The sequence below is a fragment of the Diceros bicornis genome, chromosome 33 (genome assembly GCF_020826845.1).
Source record: "Diceros bicornis minor isolate mBicDic1 chromosome 33, mDicBic1.mat.cur, whole genome shotgun sequence".
Lineage (NCBI taxonomy): Eukaryota > Metazoa > Chordata > Mammalia > Perissodactyla > Rhinocerotidae > Diceros > Diceros bicornis.
In genome coordinates, this window is record NC_080772.1 from 2,418,554 (window position 1) to 2,433,842 (window position 15,289).

Consider the following 15,289-nt stretch of genomic DNA (forward strand, 5'->3'; position numbering starts at 1 on the left):
TCTCCACCTTCATATATCAAGGAAGGAACGGACCCTCCTTTCTGTGAACTTGGAGAAAGACGCCAAGGTGAAGCCTCGGTGCCCCTCCCCACCAGTGAGCTGCAGAAGGCCTGCAGAGTCCTGTGAATCTTTTGCTCCCCTCCTGACTCCCTACATAGTTGGCATTGACTCCACGGAGAAGCCCAGCTTGGTACAATCAAATTTTTGAAGTCTATAGAAGCCTGCTGAAGGATAAGATTGGCTAGAAAGGACATCAGCAAGCAGTGTGCCCCAAAAGTTGGTGGCAGAAACATTAAGAAGAAGAAAATCTTTTCGTTTATCTTGTTTTCTTTTTATGTTCTCTATCTTCATTTTGCTTTACTTAGATAGTACAAACCCTGTCCACTCCCCATCGTGGTTCTTTTCCTGGAGTCCCACAGCAGTTTATTCATATCTCTTTCATTCAAATTATTTCTGTAGTGTAATTTATCTGGTCATATATATCGGTTTTCCTTGCAGACTGCCAACATTTCAAGACCTTTGGGCACATAGTGTATACTTAAGTATTTGAGTGAATAAATGAAGCTCTTTTGTGGCATAAGATCTAAATAAATAAAATACCTACTAAGCACATGAATGCAAGCATTTGAGAGAGAGTTTTGTGTCTCCTGACGCAGCCTGTGGACCAGTTTAGGGGCTCAGTGCCAAGGTTACTTAATAGATTTAGATAAAATGAAAGAGATAATTAACTTTAGTTTTAAAATTCTTGGAGAACAGGAACAGCATATCTAGGTGTGGATCAGGACTTGATCATTCTTGTTGCATCTTTGGAAAATCCAGTCCTTTATCTTTCTATGAAAATGTGACTGGCCAAGAGAATGAACAGAGGACTGGCTTTTAGAAAGGCAATTTTGTCAGAGGAAATCCTGGAGGAAAAAATATAGAAGGAGAGCTGGTAGAAACATGGCAGAAACTTTTTGTGTAGAAACCCTAAAAATTGGGTTTACATGCTGTCTGAAAGAACTGTAACCCAACTTTTCTCCAATATAGATTTGAGCAGCTTTTAAATATCTAGGTATACAAAAGGATTAGAAAGGAAAATAGATCAAACTGAAAGGAATTTAGGATGGAACAATGAAATGAAGCTGAAGTAAGCCAGTGCACTGAAATGTGTTTCAGAAGGACCTGCAGTTTTTAAAGGTAGTTGGAAATGTATCCCTCAGGTTTCAAGTAGAAAGGGAAATGGGAACAATTCTGTATCATCTCATGTCCATGAGATTAAAAGCAACAGTCTCTCAGAGAAGCAATACTTTTCTGGCCTCTAATGTCCCAAAAAGTGTTTTGAATGGTGCCTAATGAAAGAGATTCTGTGTGACGTAATGCAAATACAGTATCATCGACTCATTTCCGAGTTTAGTTCAAACACTTTAGGACACGTTCAATTGAGGTAACGCAGAATTCTATAAGGGGCCAAGGAAGAGGCCGACAGCATTCTCTCTCATCTTCTCACTTGACCAAGGGAGAAAATGTTCTTGAACAGATCGACCACATCTCCTAAAGACAATGCTGCATTTTCAATTTTTCTTTTTGTAAACTCAGTCTGCATTTCCCATTACATACGCAAGCTAAAGCCTGTGTGTAGACATCCTTCGTTGGCAATGAGGAGCAGATCCATACTATTAAATAATCAAATAAGCAAAACATCTGGTTGGCCCCTTTTAGGAAAATTACAAGTTTAAGTCCACCTTCATTGGTGGAAGTACATGGTATATCAGAATTAAAATATCTACCACTTATTATGCAGCTAATCATTAGTCATGCTATTTAAATGAAACTGAATGAATTCTTCTTCTATTAAGTGGAATAGATTTTAGACAAACTGATGTATAATTTCATATAGGTGCATTTTTACTTAAAACGTAAAACTCTTTAGAGACCGTTTCATTCAGTTTTAGAGGCATATTTTGTATATTTTGATGATTTTATTTATTTTCCTTCATAGTAGAAAGGCACATCCTACTCTTTTTCTTGCTGCTTTCTCTCTACAAGATAAAACTCATCCAAGTTTATTTTGTTTTTTAAGGCATAGGCTTACATTGTGATGATAAAGAGATCATTTCTGAAACATGTTTGGAACTGTAGGGAGCCCAGAATTTTAGATTATGCTCAGAATTTTGTGAGGTAACTTCAAAGCAGATGGAACATTTAAAATTTTGCCAGAAAAGTTTTCTCTTACTTTTCTTCACAGTAATTAAAAAAAAAAAAGTTTAGTTTCTTAATTCTTCAGATGGGTGAGTGCAGGAGTTGGCAGGATTAAATGTACCCTTGAGAGAGCTCTTACTGGGTTACTCTTTCAAAACAACCATTGTGGGCCAACCCCGTGGCTTAACAGTTAAGTGCACGTGCTCTGCTGCTGGCGGCCCTGGTTCGGATCCCAGGCGCGAACCGATGCACCGCTTCTCCAGCCATGCTGAGGCCACGTCCCACATACAGCAACTAGAAGGATGTGCAGCTATCACATACAACTATCTACTGGGGCTTTGGGGGAAAAAATAAATAAATAAAATTTAAAAAAAAAGTAATTAAAAAAAACACCACCATCCTAGTTTATGAGTATTTAATGGGGATCCTGTCAGTCCCAGAGCTGCTGACAGAGGCAGTTCCCAAAGCTCCAGCAGGTCCCGGGAGAAGACAGCGCTGGTAATCAGTGTCACCAGAGTTTGCATGAGGAGTGGTCATTCTGTGGGTGTTAGAACCGAGTGGAGTTCTCAAATGCAGGCCAGTGACTCTAGACATGCGCCCTGGTCAGAAGCCAGTTCACTTGTAATTCCCTCTGAACATGGTGTCTTCCCTCTGCTCGTGCCCCTTTTTGCCATTTCTCATGCTTCTCCTGACTCTTTCTCTTTCCTACACCTTCTTTCTTCTTTTTTCTCTCTTTCTTACTTTTACTCTCTGTTATATTCCTTCTCCTTATCATTTTTGTCTTCCTTTTCTTATTGTTCTCATTTATTTTCTTTTTATTTTGTAGCACAGTTACTCTGTACATCACGTTCATCTTAAAATCTTGACCCTCTACAACTCTTATATTTCAGTTAGCTATTTTAAAGAAAGTGTTTTGATAAATTTCTCTTAGATGTTATAACATGCTGATTCAAGGAGATAAAAACTATCATGGAAGGGATGGGGATGGAGAATGAATTCAGTTGAGGTAGCCATGGAATTAGACAGAGGGAAACTGAAAGCTTAGGTGTTGATGTTCAAAATATTTCCTGATACATCTTTGTAGTTCATTGTTGTGGTAAACTGCACATGGTCTTATTTACTGTTGGAGCCCAGAAGTTTGCTCCTCTGGGCAGGTCAGCATGTCTCGGCCTATAGAAAAGAAGCTAGGAAACACTGCCTGCGTTTCTAATGTAAAGAACTGTTCGTGTTCCACCAGGAGATCTTTTGGGCTCTTCCCTGCACTATCTGAATAGAAAAAGAGGAACAGAAGCTTTTCTCCATCTGCACAAAGCCGGGACCCTATTTTGAGTTTGAGAGGATTTACATGTGACTGAAAACAAAAGTGTTCCCAAGTTTGGATTTGCTTTAACAAGACCTATTGGCCGGCTTTGATGTTAAAGGTCTTTATTCAAAATTGGCTACATCTAGTGTTAAGTTCAGAGTTGAGATTTCTGAGTATAAGACAGAAGAATGCTTTTTTGATTAACTCAGTGAAATACAATATTTGGGAAAATGGTTATATTTGAAAGCTACTTGTTAATATTCTGTTACCACAGTGACATCTGTAGGTAAGTGACTACTTCATGCTATTCTCGATGATTTTTGTTTGAAAGACACGCCCTGAGCTTGATAAATAAATGGCAAGCAATAAGATATATTCGAGCATATGAGGAAGCGATTTGGAGTAAATCTAACTCGGCCTGAGTTTGTTTTTCCAAAAAGTCTTGTCACCTGCATTCTGTATCTGCTTTGCCATGTCTCCAAGAGAAGAGTAAATGCCCTTAAGATAAGAATGCAGCTTCCCCCTCATTGGCATTGACTTAAGGATAAGCATTTCTCCCTAGGCTGGGATTTTACTGCTGCAGTCATCCTGTGACCGCCCAGCTCCAGACAACAGACCTGACACCAGCCACATCCATCGAGACAGCAGACCTGCTCCCTGCTGTGTCCATCAATAGCTATTCTAGCAGGGCAACCTGGCAGGGCGATCTTGTGGTTATTGTAAAAGGTACATTACAATCCTATGTGATACATGCTCTTTGATGGTATATAACCACTCTGTACTCTCCACTTCTTTGGTGCCCTTCCTTCTTTAGGGAAGGAAGGCCCAGGGCCATGGTCCTCAAAAGTTAGTTCATAATAAACTCACCCTAATTTTGATTTATAGATTGATTATGGATTATTTACATCGACATGTTTTACAAGTAATAAAATATCTTGAAAGGAAACAATAAAGCAGCAGCCCTGCATTACACATGAAAGTTGTGCTCCCCCTGGAGGGAAAATGAGGATACAACATGGGTCGAGTACTTGATTTTATAATCCACGGGTGCCTTTCAAAAATATAGCTATTATTGTAAGAGTAAAGATATCCTTAAGAAGAGTGCCACAAAACAGGTTTTCCCAGCTTCTTTTGTCAGAGCTGAGACCGACATCAGCCTGGGGCACTTGAAGAGGCATGGTGGACTCAACTGAGGGTTACTTAATTACTGTGAGATGATTAGCCAATAGTGAATAAGATGTAGAATGATTAAAAACAGGTAAAGGGACATAAAGTTGGAAATAATTAAGAAAAATAATGCCTTCAAAATATCCTCTCATTATTTTTATAGCATATTTTGTGGCATGACTAGGATAGTGTGTTAGATTTTTCTAAATCCTTATCTCCAGGGCATATATTACTGAGTTCTTCATTGTATATGATAATGCCAAAGAAAACCTGGACAAAAGTATTCTGTACTATCAACAAGGACAAAACATGTACAACATTGTTCTATATATTAAGATTCCAGCTGTAATAGTCAAGATATATATTCAGGTGTGTAAAATTATAATGATTTTCTATTTTTCTCGGGCTGTGAACCATGGTAAAATATATAATAATAAACAGAAAACCTGATGAACTAGGTGATTTAAAACACCTGATTTTACAGCTTGGACATTCAAGGGTGAAATACATCAATTTAAATTTCACACCTTCTCATTTCCTTCTAGCCAGTGAAGTGTCTGGAAGACACAAAATACATAAAATTAATTGAGAATTAACAGTATTTGGAAGCAGTTGAGGTTAAGCCCTCAACAATGGTGGCCCTTACTTCTAGAACCATTGAATCTTTGTCATAAGTTTATTGTATAGACAAGTTCTCTTCTTAGATGATTTGTGCATGTTTCATAGAAGAGAGACAGGGCAGGAGAATTAACTATTACTCTACACTCGTCCCTTTACTGTATTACTTCATGCAATTCTTACAGTAATCCTTTAAAGTAACTATTATAATTCATATTTAACTGATAAAGAAAACCATGTTTAGCGGCCTGCCCGGTGGCGCAAGCGGTTAAGTGTGCTCGCTCCGATGCACCGGCCTGGAGTTCGCCGGTTCGGATCCTGGGCGCGCGCCAACGCACCACTTGGCAAGGCATGCTGTGGTGGCATCCTGTATAAAGTGGAGGAAGATGGGCATGGATGTTAGCCCAGGGCCAGTCTTCCTCAGCAAAAAAAGATGAGGATTGGCAGATGTTAGCACAGGGTTGATCTTCCTCACAAACAAAATAAGACCATGTTCACAAAATTGATCAAGGGTGAGAGGGAAGATCTGAACATCAGTCTGTTGGGTTTTATGCCTCTATTCTCTCCACTGTGATAAAAATGGTGCTTCAACATGGGTACTCCCCATCTGGCTATTTAATACCAGTTCTTGCCAGCATCACTGGATGAGATGAGATGAGAAGTTTATTTCCAAAGTTATTCTATTATATTTAAACTATGCTATTTATGAGTCAGATGTCAAGACATGTTTTAGAGGCAGAGAGAACAACTGATTACTTCACCTACACATTTTTCAGTTTTACTATAACTTTCGTGTGTCACATTGTGTCAACTTCGTGTCAACTTTACCAACTTTAGTGCTTCACTGTTCTTTTTTAAAAAACTCACAATTTCATTTTCCATGTAAAGCACCTTGCTGTTTTCTTCTTAGTCACTAGATGGCAGTTCTGTATGTCTGTAAATTACCACTGCAGCAGGAAACGAGAGGTCTTAAGCCAGTTTGCTCTGTACAAATGATGGACATAGGAGGATTTCTGGTCCATCAAGGCTGCCTGTGTTATTCCGTGGCCGTAACGGGGATGTCCAGGACTGCTTACTCAGAGGCATGAAGCAGAGTGAGAAAGCATCCTCTAAGTTCTTCTTCAGATGTGAGTTCAGGCACCTATCCTCTCACCTGAGCACACTGGAGTTTATTGAATGTGTTCTGACTCTTACACTCTCTCTGTAGTTAATAAGTCTGGGAGCTCCATACCCCTAGAAAAAACACACGACTCATAAACCCTTTTCTCAACTAAACGGAGTTGAGGGCTATGGTGTTGCCCGAGAGTCTGATGCTTAAAGCAAACGTACCTGGTGCTCATGTGGAGGGAAAGAGCGACAACTACTCCTGGAGGGCTTTTCTTGATGCTCCTATGGAAAGAACAAGTTTAAAATAAAACCACATTGCTTAAACCTCACTAACTGATTATTTTATTTTCAAGTAATATGCTGTGAAAATCTGCTATGTCTAAAAAACTTTTTCATAAAACTGAAACAATTCTGTTTTTTATTCTCTGGTATTTGAAATACGATTAAAACTGTAAATCCTTTAACATTCTACAATATACAAAAGGCAAATATGAATTATATTCTCAAAAAATGTTTGCTCCCATGCTAAAGATTAATATATGGTAGCAAAACGGGTTACCACCCAGTTTTTAACTAAGTTTTTGCTTTTGAAATTACATATAAAATTTGTGTTTTGAAGTATTTTCCTAAAACTCAGCATCTTTCTGATATAAATGGACTAGTTGACAGGTAACTAGAATGAAATTTGATCTTTAAAACTCTAGCTTTGTGTAAGAATTGATAATATCAGGCAGTTGAAAGTTCGGTCTCTCCACTTTATGATATTTATTAATTGTGAATAGCCACATCTATTACAAAGTGCTGAATAATAAAAAGAAATTAAACAATATCAGCCTTCTCTTACCCCACATGTACAGTTTATATGCAAATAAACTCTCAAAGGTCAGAAAAATGCGTATGATTTCAGCTAACTGGTAAAATACTATCTCATTCCAGTTTTAACTTCATTTGAAATTGATTTAAAAAACTCTTCTCTTAGGATCCTGCTCTGATCAGTGCCCCCTGGTCCCCTCAATGTCTCATTTGATTGCAAACCTATCGGAGGAATTGAATATTCTTTTCCATTTGTTCTCTTGAAGGTATCTGTGATAGTGCTTTTTATACAATTTATTATTATTTTCAGAAACATCTTGGGCCAGCCTCGTGGCTTAGCGCTCAAGTGCGCAAGTTGAGCTACTGGCAGCCCGGGTTCGGATCCCGGGCGCGCACTGACGTACCGCTTCTCTGGCCATGCTGAGGCCAAGTCCCACATACAGCACCTAGAAGGATGTGCAACTATGACATACAAGTATCTACTGGAGCTTTGGGGAGAAAAAAAGGAGGAGGATTGGCAATAGATGTTAGCTCAGAGACGGTCTTCCTCAGCAAAAGAAAAAGAGGAGGATTAGCATGGATGTTAGCTGAGAGCTGATCTTGCTCACACACACAAAAAAGAAACTCTTTAGGAACAAATCAAGGAAACAGATGTGGGAATGTGGGGTCGCCTAGTTGATGGTGCTTGAGGGATTCCTCACGTGAGTCTCGGCATAGAAAAGTTTAAAGAGTAAAGCAGCATTGGTCAGATCAAAAGTGTGGGGTGAACATAATTCTGAAGGAATAATGATGGAGACATAAAAACAAGAAGCCACTTGAATTGCATTGGAAGGTATTAGACACATCAAAGGGCTGGGAAAAAACATTGTTTAATGTAAGTTCTTTCTAAACTCTAAGGCAAAAAGTAATATGAATTTACATGGTAATTATAAACCACAAAACATCAATTCACAAGACAAGTAAACAACTAAAGTAGAAACCAGAATAAGAAAAATAGAGGTTAAAGGAGAGATGGAGAGAGATTCTTGGGGTCAGAAAACATGGCTGAGTCATCCTTGAAGTCTCCCTCAGACTCTGATCATTCTTAGTGCTCAGTAAACACTTTGAGCCCATGAGCCTGGGGAGGGGCAAAGTGAGAGGTGGTTGGGAAGGGAGACAATGCGAGGATACCCTGTGGAGGCACTGACATTGAAAATCAGTGACATTTTGCCAAGATGTTTACCATAATATATTAAGGATTATTCTGGAAAGTTAAGGATTTTTCTGGAATGTATATTTTCATTTTATGGAAACTCCAACTAGCCCAGAGAATGATTTAAACATTTCAGCTTTAGAAATAAAGAGAGGCGCCAGCCCTGTGGCACAGCGGGTAAGTGCACGCGCTCCGCTGCAGCGATCCCAGGTTCACATGATCAGATCCTGGCGCGCGTTGATGCACTGCTTGTCAAGCCATGCTGTGGTAACATCCAATATAAAGTAGAGGGAGATGGGCACAGATGTTAACCCAGGGCCAATCTTCCTCAGCAAAAAGAGGAAGATTGGCATCGGAAGTTAGCTCAGGGCTGATCTTCCTCACAAAAAAAAAAAAAAAAGAAACGGAAATAATGAGAAACTTTTCTGTCAGTTTTAAGAATGAAAACCAGTTAGCATCTGGAAAACAGTTGCAATTTGAGATGAGAATGTGGAGAAAAAATTAGATGTCACACGTTGTTTTTGCTTTTCTCTAGGGCAGTAAGGCTTGCAGGGGGAATGAAGTTCCATCTTTGCTCTATTGAGTTTGAGAAGGTGTAAAATTCATTTGTTCTGGGCAACACTGTTGACCTGTGGAGAAAGACAGATGGTTCAAGCAGCTGATCTAAAGGAATAACTGAGCTCATAAAAGTTTTTAGCTAATAAAGGGTGCTTCTTTATTGAACTTTACTGGACATCTATTGACCTATATATGCAAAGTATTTGTGGTAGGTATTGAGGGAAATACAAAAAATTATAAGGTTCTAAGCTCCTCCACGTACATGAAATGGTTTGCAAGATGTAATTAGATTCTACCAAGGTGTTAGTGTATGTTGTATTATAGAACTTAAAAAAATGGGAATGTTATCCAGAAATTGTAATTAAGGACAGCTTCTTAGGAGAGGTGAACTAGATCAAGTCCTCAAAGGGACCACTGTTGGGCAGGTGGAGGGAAGAAAGAGTGAGGATTTCAGATGGGGGAAGAGGGGAAAGGTACAGGCATAGAAAGGAACATGACATTTGGGCATGGGGGTGGGGAGGCCATGACAGGCACAGTCTTCCTGTGACTGAGAGGCAGCTCAGTTTCCTCCTCCAGGAGCCCAGCACTGCTTCACACCTCCTGGCCTCCTCCACCTGCAGAGCCCCCGCCTAAGCCAAGGCCTATCTTATCTGGATCGCTGCCTAATCTCCCAACAGGACCCTTTACTTCCAGTCTTAATTTCTTCTAATCTTTCCTCCACAATGCCTCCAGAGTTACCTTCAAGAATCCAAATTTGTTTAAATGTGACATCTGCTTATACTCTTTCAATGACTGCTCAGATCATCTGAGAGATCATTCCGATTCCTGAGCTGGACACGCAGGCTTTCTATTGCTGTCCTCATCTTTAGCCTCATCACACACTGTTTCCTACATGTTTGCTTTGTTCCAGCCTTAAAAATACCCCAATTTTGTGAAAGCTTTAGCATCCTTTATATCTGTATTTTTATATGTGTTTCTTCTGTCCTCCTACCCACTTTTTTGATCAACTTAATTCCTATTTCTTAACCTAAACTCATGTCAAATGTTCCTTCCTCTTGGACACTTTTCCTGAGAGGTCTCCATCTGGAGACCCCTTTTGATGTCCCCACTCTGGGCCCCTGTACTTATCTACTTTTCCATAACGGTTGTTTTATTCATGTCTCATAGACAGTGAGCTTCTTCAAGCGGAGACTATCCTACTTCTTGATGAATAAATGGCGAGCAATAGGATATATTGGAGCACACGAGGAAGCCACTTAGTGTAAAACTAATTGGGTCTGACCTTGTTTTTTTTTTTTTTCCCCAAATGGGGCCTGTAGCCTCTGTTCATCCATTGTATATCTGCTTTAAACAATTAACATGTCCCAAAGACAAAAGCAAAGCCCTTAAGATGTAAATGCAACTTTCCCCACATTGGTATTTCCTTAAGGATAAGCATTTCTCCCTAGGCTAGGATTTGATTGCTGTGCTCATCCTGTGATGACCCAACTCGAGACAACAGCCACGCCCATAGAGACAGCAGACTTGATACCCACTGTGTCCATCAATCGACATGCCGAGAGGTCAACGTCATGACTACTGTAAAAGGGACATTGCAATCACATGTGATACGTGCTCTTTGATGGTATATAACCACTCTGCACACCCCACTTCTTTGGAGTGCTCCATTTCTTTGTGAAAGGACTCTCCTGGGCTATATGACCCTCAAAGTTTGGCTCATCATAAACTCAACCCAATTTTGATTTATAGATTGGTTATGGATTATATGCATTGACATTCTATTTGTCCCTCCAGTATCTAAACACAGTACCTGACACCTTTGGGTCACTCAGAAAATGTTTGATGAGTGAATATGTGGGAGACAACACTGGCTGGAGCAGAAGGGGCTTTTCAGGGAGTGGTAGAAAATACGCTCACATTCCTACCATAGTGGTTGAGGCTGTGGGCTTTGGACCAGTTTGTCTGGGTACCAATCCCAGTTATTCCACTTTTAACTGGGGAACCTGTGCAAAGTATTTACTCTCTGAGCCTTAGTTTCCTCATCTATAAAATGCAGCTAATGATTACTCCTGTCTCATAGGGTTTTAGTGAGATTTAAATGCATTAACTTATGTAAAGTGCTTAGAAGAGCTGCTGGCACATAGTAGGCACTAAAATGTTAGCTGTTATGTTATCATTATTGCTCTTATATCTGAGCAATACTCTGGTTTTGAAAAGATGCTTTCATAATATAGTTGATCCTCATTATTTGTGGATTCCGTGTTTGCACACTTGTCCACTAGCTAAAATGTACTGACAGCCTCCGAATAAACACTCACAGGGCTTTCATGTCCATTTGCAGATATGCACAAAGTGGTGAAAAATTTATTCACTGGATGAGCACGTTCCCAGCGGAGGGGAACCAGGTGACGCTCTGCCCTCGTTTCAGCTCATACTGTAAACAAGTGTCCTTCTTGCAGTCTATTTAGTGCCTCATTTCTTATCTTTTGTGCTTTGTGTTGGTGACTTTGCTATTTAATGTGTCCCCCATGTGTAGTGCTGCAATGTTGCCTGGTGTTCCTCAGGGCAAGAGGCTTAGCCTTTACAGAGAAAGTATGTGTATTCAACAAGCTTCTTTCAGACACGAGGTACAGGGCTGTTGGTGTGAGTTCAGTGTTAATATATCACCAATTATCTTAAATAAGGTGACTTTAAAGAGAAACACACAGAAAATAAGGTTATGTATTGATCAGTCGAAGAAAATGTAACTAAGGCTTGCAGCAACCTAACCCTGCATTTCCTGTAGTAGTAGTGGTTCATATTCATCAATTCAGTGTTCACGGTGACTTTATAGAATGTCACACTGTGCATAACAAGAACTGACTGTATCTTATGTAATCTTCACATACTCCTTTATAGTAGGCAGGGTAAGGATCAGAGTGTCCACATTCTACAGGCTATTACAGACCTTATGAGCAAAGTAGAGAATTTAAAATGTCTTGTGCTCAGCCTAAGAGCCATGAGATTTTGAGCAAGGAAGATCTATGATGAACTGATGTTTAAGGAACAGTTACCTGGCAAGAGAATGTAGTTTTGAGAGGAAGAGGGAGAACTGAGCCGGAAAGGAGGACCAGCTGTTAAAGTCTCCAAGTATTCCCATTGTTAGGTGAGGAGATTCGGAGGTAAGGTGCTGATGTGATAAAGGAAAAGTAGCAGCCAAAGGATGAAATAATGGATTTGGTAACAATATATAGGGTGTAAGTTAGGCTGTGGTTCTCAAAGTGGGGTCCGTGGACCAGCAGCATCAGCATCACCTGGGAACTGGGTTTAAATGCAAATTCTCAGGTACTGCTGCAGATCCGCAGAACTGGAAACTCTGGGGTGGGGCCTGGCAATCTGGGTTTCAACAAGGCCTCCAGGTGCTTCTGGTGCCCATCAAGTTTAAGAGCCAATGAATTAGAAAATGATTCAAACACGTCACCGTGCCCCGGTAAGCTGCATGGCAGGGACGTGGTATTTGTTTAGAGGATAAGATGCATTTTAAATTTCAGGCAAAAGTAGTTCAGTGTCTGTTTCACCGTAAGGATTCCAGAGATGCCATTTTAGCTCTCTGCGTTTAAGCTCTTTTTTCCACAATATGTTCTCTTTTAGAGACCCTTTGGTAACTTATTTACCACTTAGCACATATTCTGAGAGTCCCTTCTTTCTTGTAATCCCGTTTCAGACGTGAAAATATATTTTATTTTTGTGCACAATCTCCTTTATTTAAAATCTGGATGTCTCTTCCTATAGGATCATGTATTGCACGTGCAAACTTACTGTAAATGTGGAATGCCATTGGTTTGATCCAAAACCTTAGAATGTTTTAGAATTTAGAACCTGATGAATAGAGAATGTATAAGCTTCTGTGTAGGACTCATATTTTTCAAATGTCTAGAGGTATCCCAACTTGCCAGTAATGTGGCCTTAGATTTAGCAGAACTTGAAAATCTGAATATAGTAGAAAATGAATTACGTCTCTCATATTAACATTTACAAAATAAATGATCACAATGTTAACTTACCAATAAGCACTCTCTATATTTTAGGCTCTGAAAGTATCTTGCTTACATAATAAACATGATCAAGTTTCAAAGATGAGCCAATTAACTTTTCAGCAAAAGCTTTACTTGAGTGTATCTTGGCTTCCTTTTTGATAGTTTTAGCCTTAATGTTACAATATTGTTTTCTTTTTCTGGGAATCAGATAATCTTGTATTTGGTGAACATTTTAATTTTTAATGGCCACTTGTATTCCGTGATATGCAGGTGTTCAAACAATCTATAAGAACTAACCATTACTACCCACATATAGGATTATACAGGAATGGAGGAGTTTTGGCTGACTTGTTGTATATAATGGCAGACTCTACCACTTACAATAATTTAGGGATTTGAAGCAGTATTCTTAAATACAAATAATCTCAAAATCAGTAATATATAAAGTATATTACTTACTGTGTTAACTAATCAAAATAGTTAAATTTGTTATTTTTCCTCCATTTATAAGGATGCACCCATTATACAGATTCTGTACAAATTGCAAAGATCACTTTTTTCCTTTTCAAAATTTATTTATTTTAATTTTTATAGTGAGAATCTTAGTGTTGGGTAAACTGCTGCACAATTACTGGAAATGCTGAGAGTCTTTTGGAAAAGTGTAGAAGTCGAAAGAGAATGTAAAGTACATTTCTCCAATGTCAAGTTCTTTGAGCCTCTGTCTAGTTGTACCTTGAAGAGATGGAAGATTAAGCACCAGCAAAGGACACAAGAGGACAGGCTGCCAACTTGAGAGCTTCCCACTGACCACAGAATGCCTGGCAGACGCTTGGAGATGTCGGGGGAAGAGGGAGAATCTCTCTCTGCCCTTTCCCTTAAGGTTCTTCTGGCTGGCCAAATAATCAACAAGACAGGTTAGCAGGAGAAAATAATACCAAGTTTAATAACATGTATACATGGGAGAAAGCAGGGACACTGCGTTTCTCAACACAATAGCAGAAATTCTCGTCTTAAATACCATTTTCAGCCAATGACAAAGGAGGATTTTGGGGGTGGGGGGAGTCAGTTACAGGAGATTACCACTAAAGCACAATAAACAAGAGTAAGGTTTATTATGTAGCTCAAGGCCTCACCTTCCACATTGATAAGTCACTAGAAATGAGCTCATCCCCCTCTCTTCCCAATACAGAGAGGGAGATACCTTTACAAATGGAGACTTCCCTTGTAAATGATTGTCTGGCAACTCCTCGCAGGGCCATCCAGAGAATGTGGCCAGAGAGACAGAACTCCCGATAAGATGGGCTTGTTGGTGCCTTTTCTATTGTAACCTCTATCCTACATTATCTTTATAGCAGTTATGATAGATCTGTTCTAGGAAGGAGCCACCATGTCAAATTCTTTAGGCAGTTAGTGGGGGAGGTCAAATGTCCCTAGAGAAAACAACCAAGGTAAAGAGATAGATTTCAAGGTGGCCAAATCTTGATCTCCCACAGTCCCGCCTTTGAAATTAAAAGTTTCACAGTCCTTTTGAAACTTAAAGAAGTTTCATAGTCCAGAAGCTGAGTTGGTAGATTGTTTCATCTCACTGAACACATTTCTTAGTCCTGATAATAGATCAGTTCAATTAAGTTCATTTTGGAAGGTGGTGATGCAGGTGGGCTCTCAAGGTTACACCTATATTGTGGAAGCAAGCAATCAAGTATTTAATAGAAGCATTTCTATGGAAACAAAAGAAAAACAAGGTTAATGGTTAGAGCAAGTCGTAAAGCAGTTTCTGAGTTCAGAGGACAGCCAGTGAAGAAGAATTTCAGAGTCAGCGTCAAAGCATCTTTTGCAGTTTAAAATGTCTCTGATGATGTCATCAAGTAATCTCTTAAGTTTGTATCAAGTCCATCAGCTTTAGTTTGTAAGGCTTCAGGAAAAAGGGCAGGTTCAGTTTTTAGTGATTTCAAATGAAAATGATGGAAAAAATCAAAAACGTTAGTTTGGACATCTGTAGCCAGATATTTTAGGAAACTAGAAGAAATCAGGATCCAGTCCAGTCAACAGATATAAAACAAAAACCTCAAAAGACAATTAACAAAACTAGGATCTAATATCCGGAAATGTATACTATAGTTTTTACTGAAATATAATTTTTTTCTCAAAAATCACCCTCATTTTTATCAAAGATAGCCAAATTAAAACTAACTAGTTTGCAAAATAAGTCTAGTTTCAATAGAGTTGGACCAATTATTTACATAAGTACAGCAAGAATAGCAATTGATCACATAGGCTCTTTTAAATCTGCTTTGCTGGAACTTTTTGTAAGGAATCTCACATTGAACTTCAAAA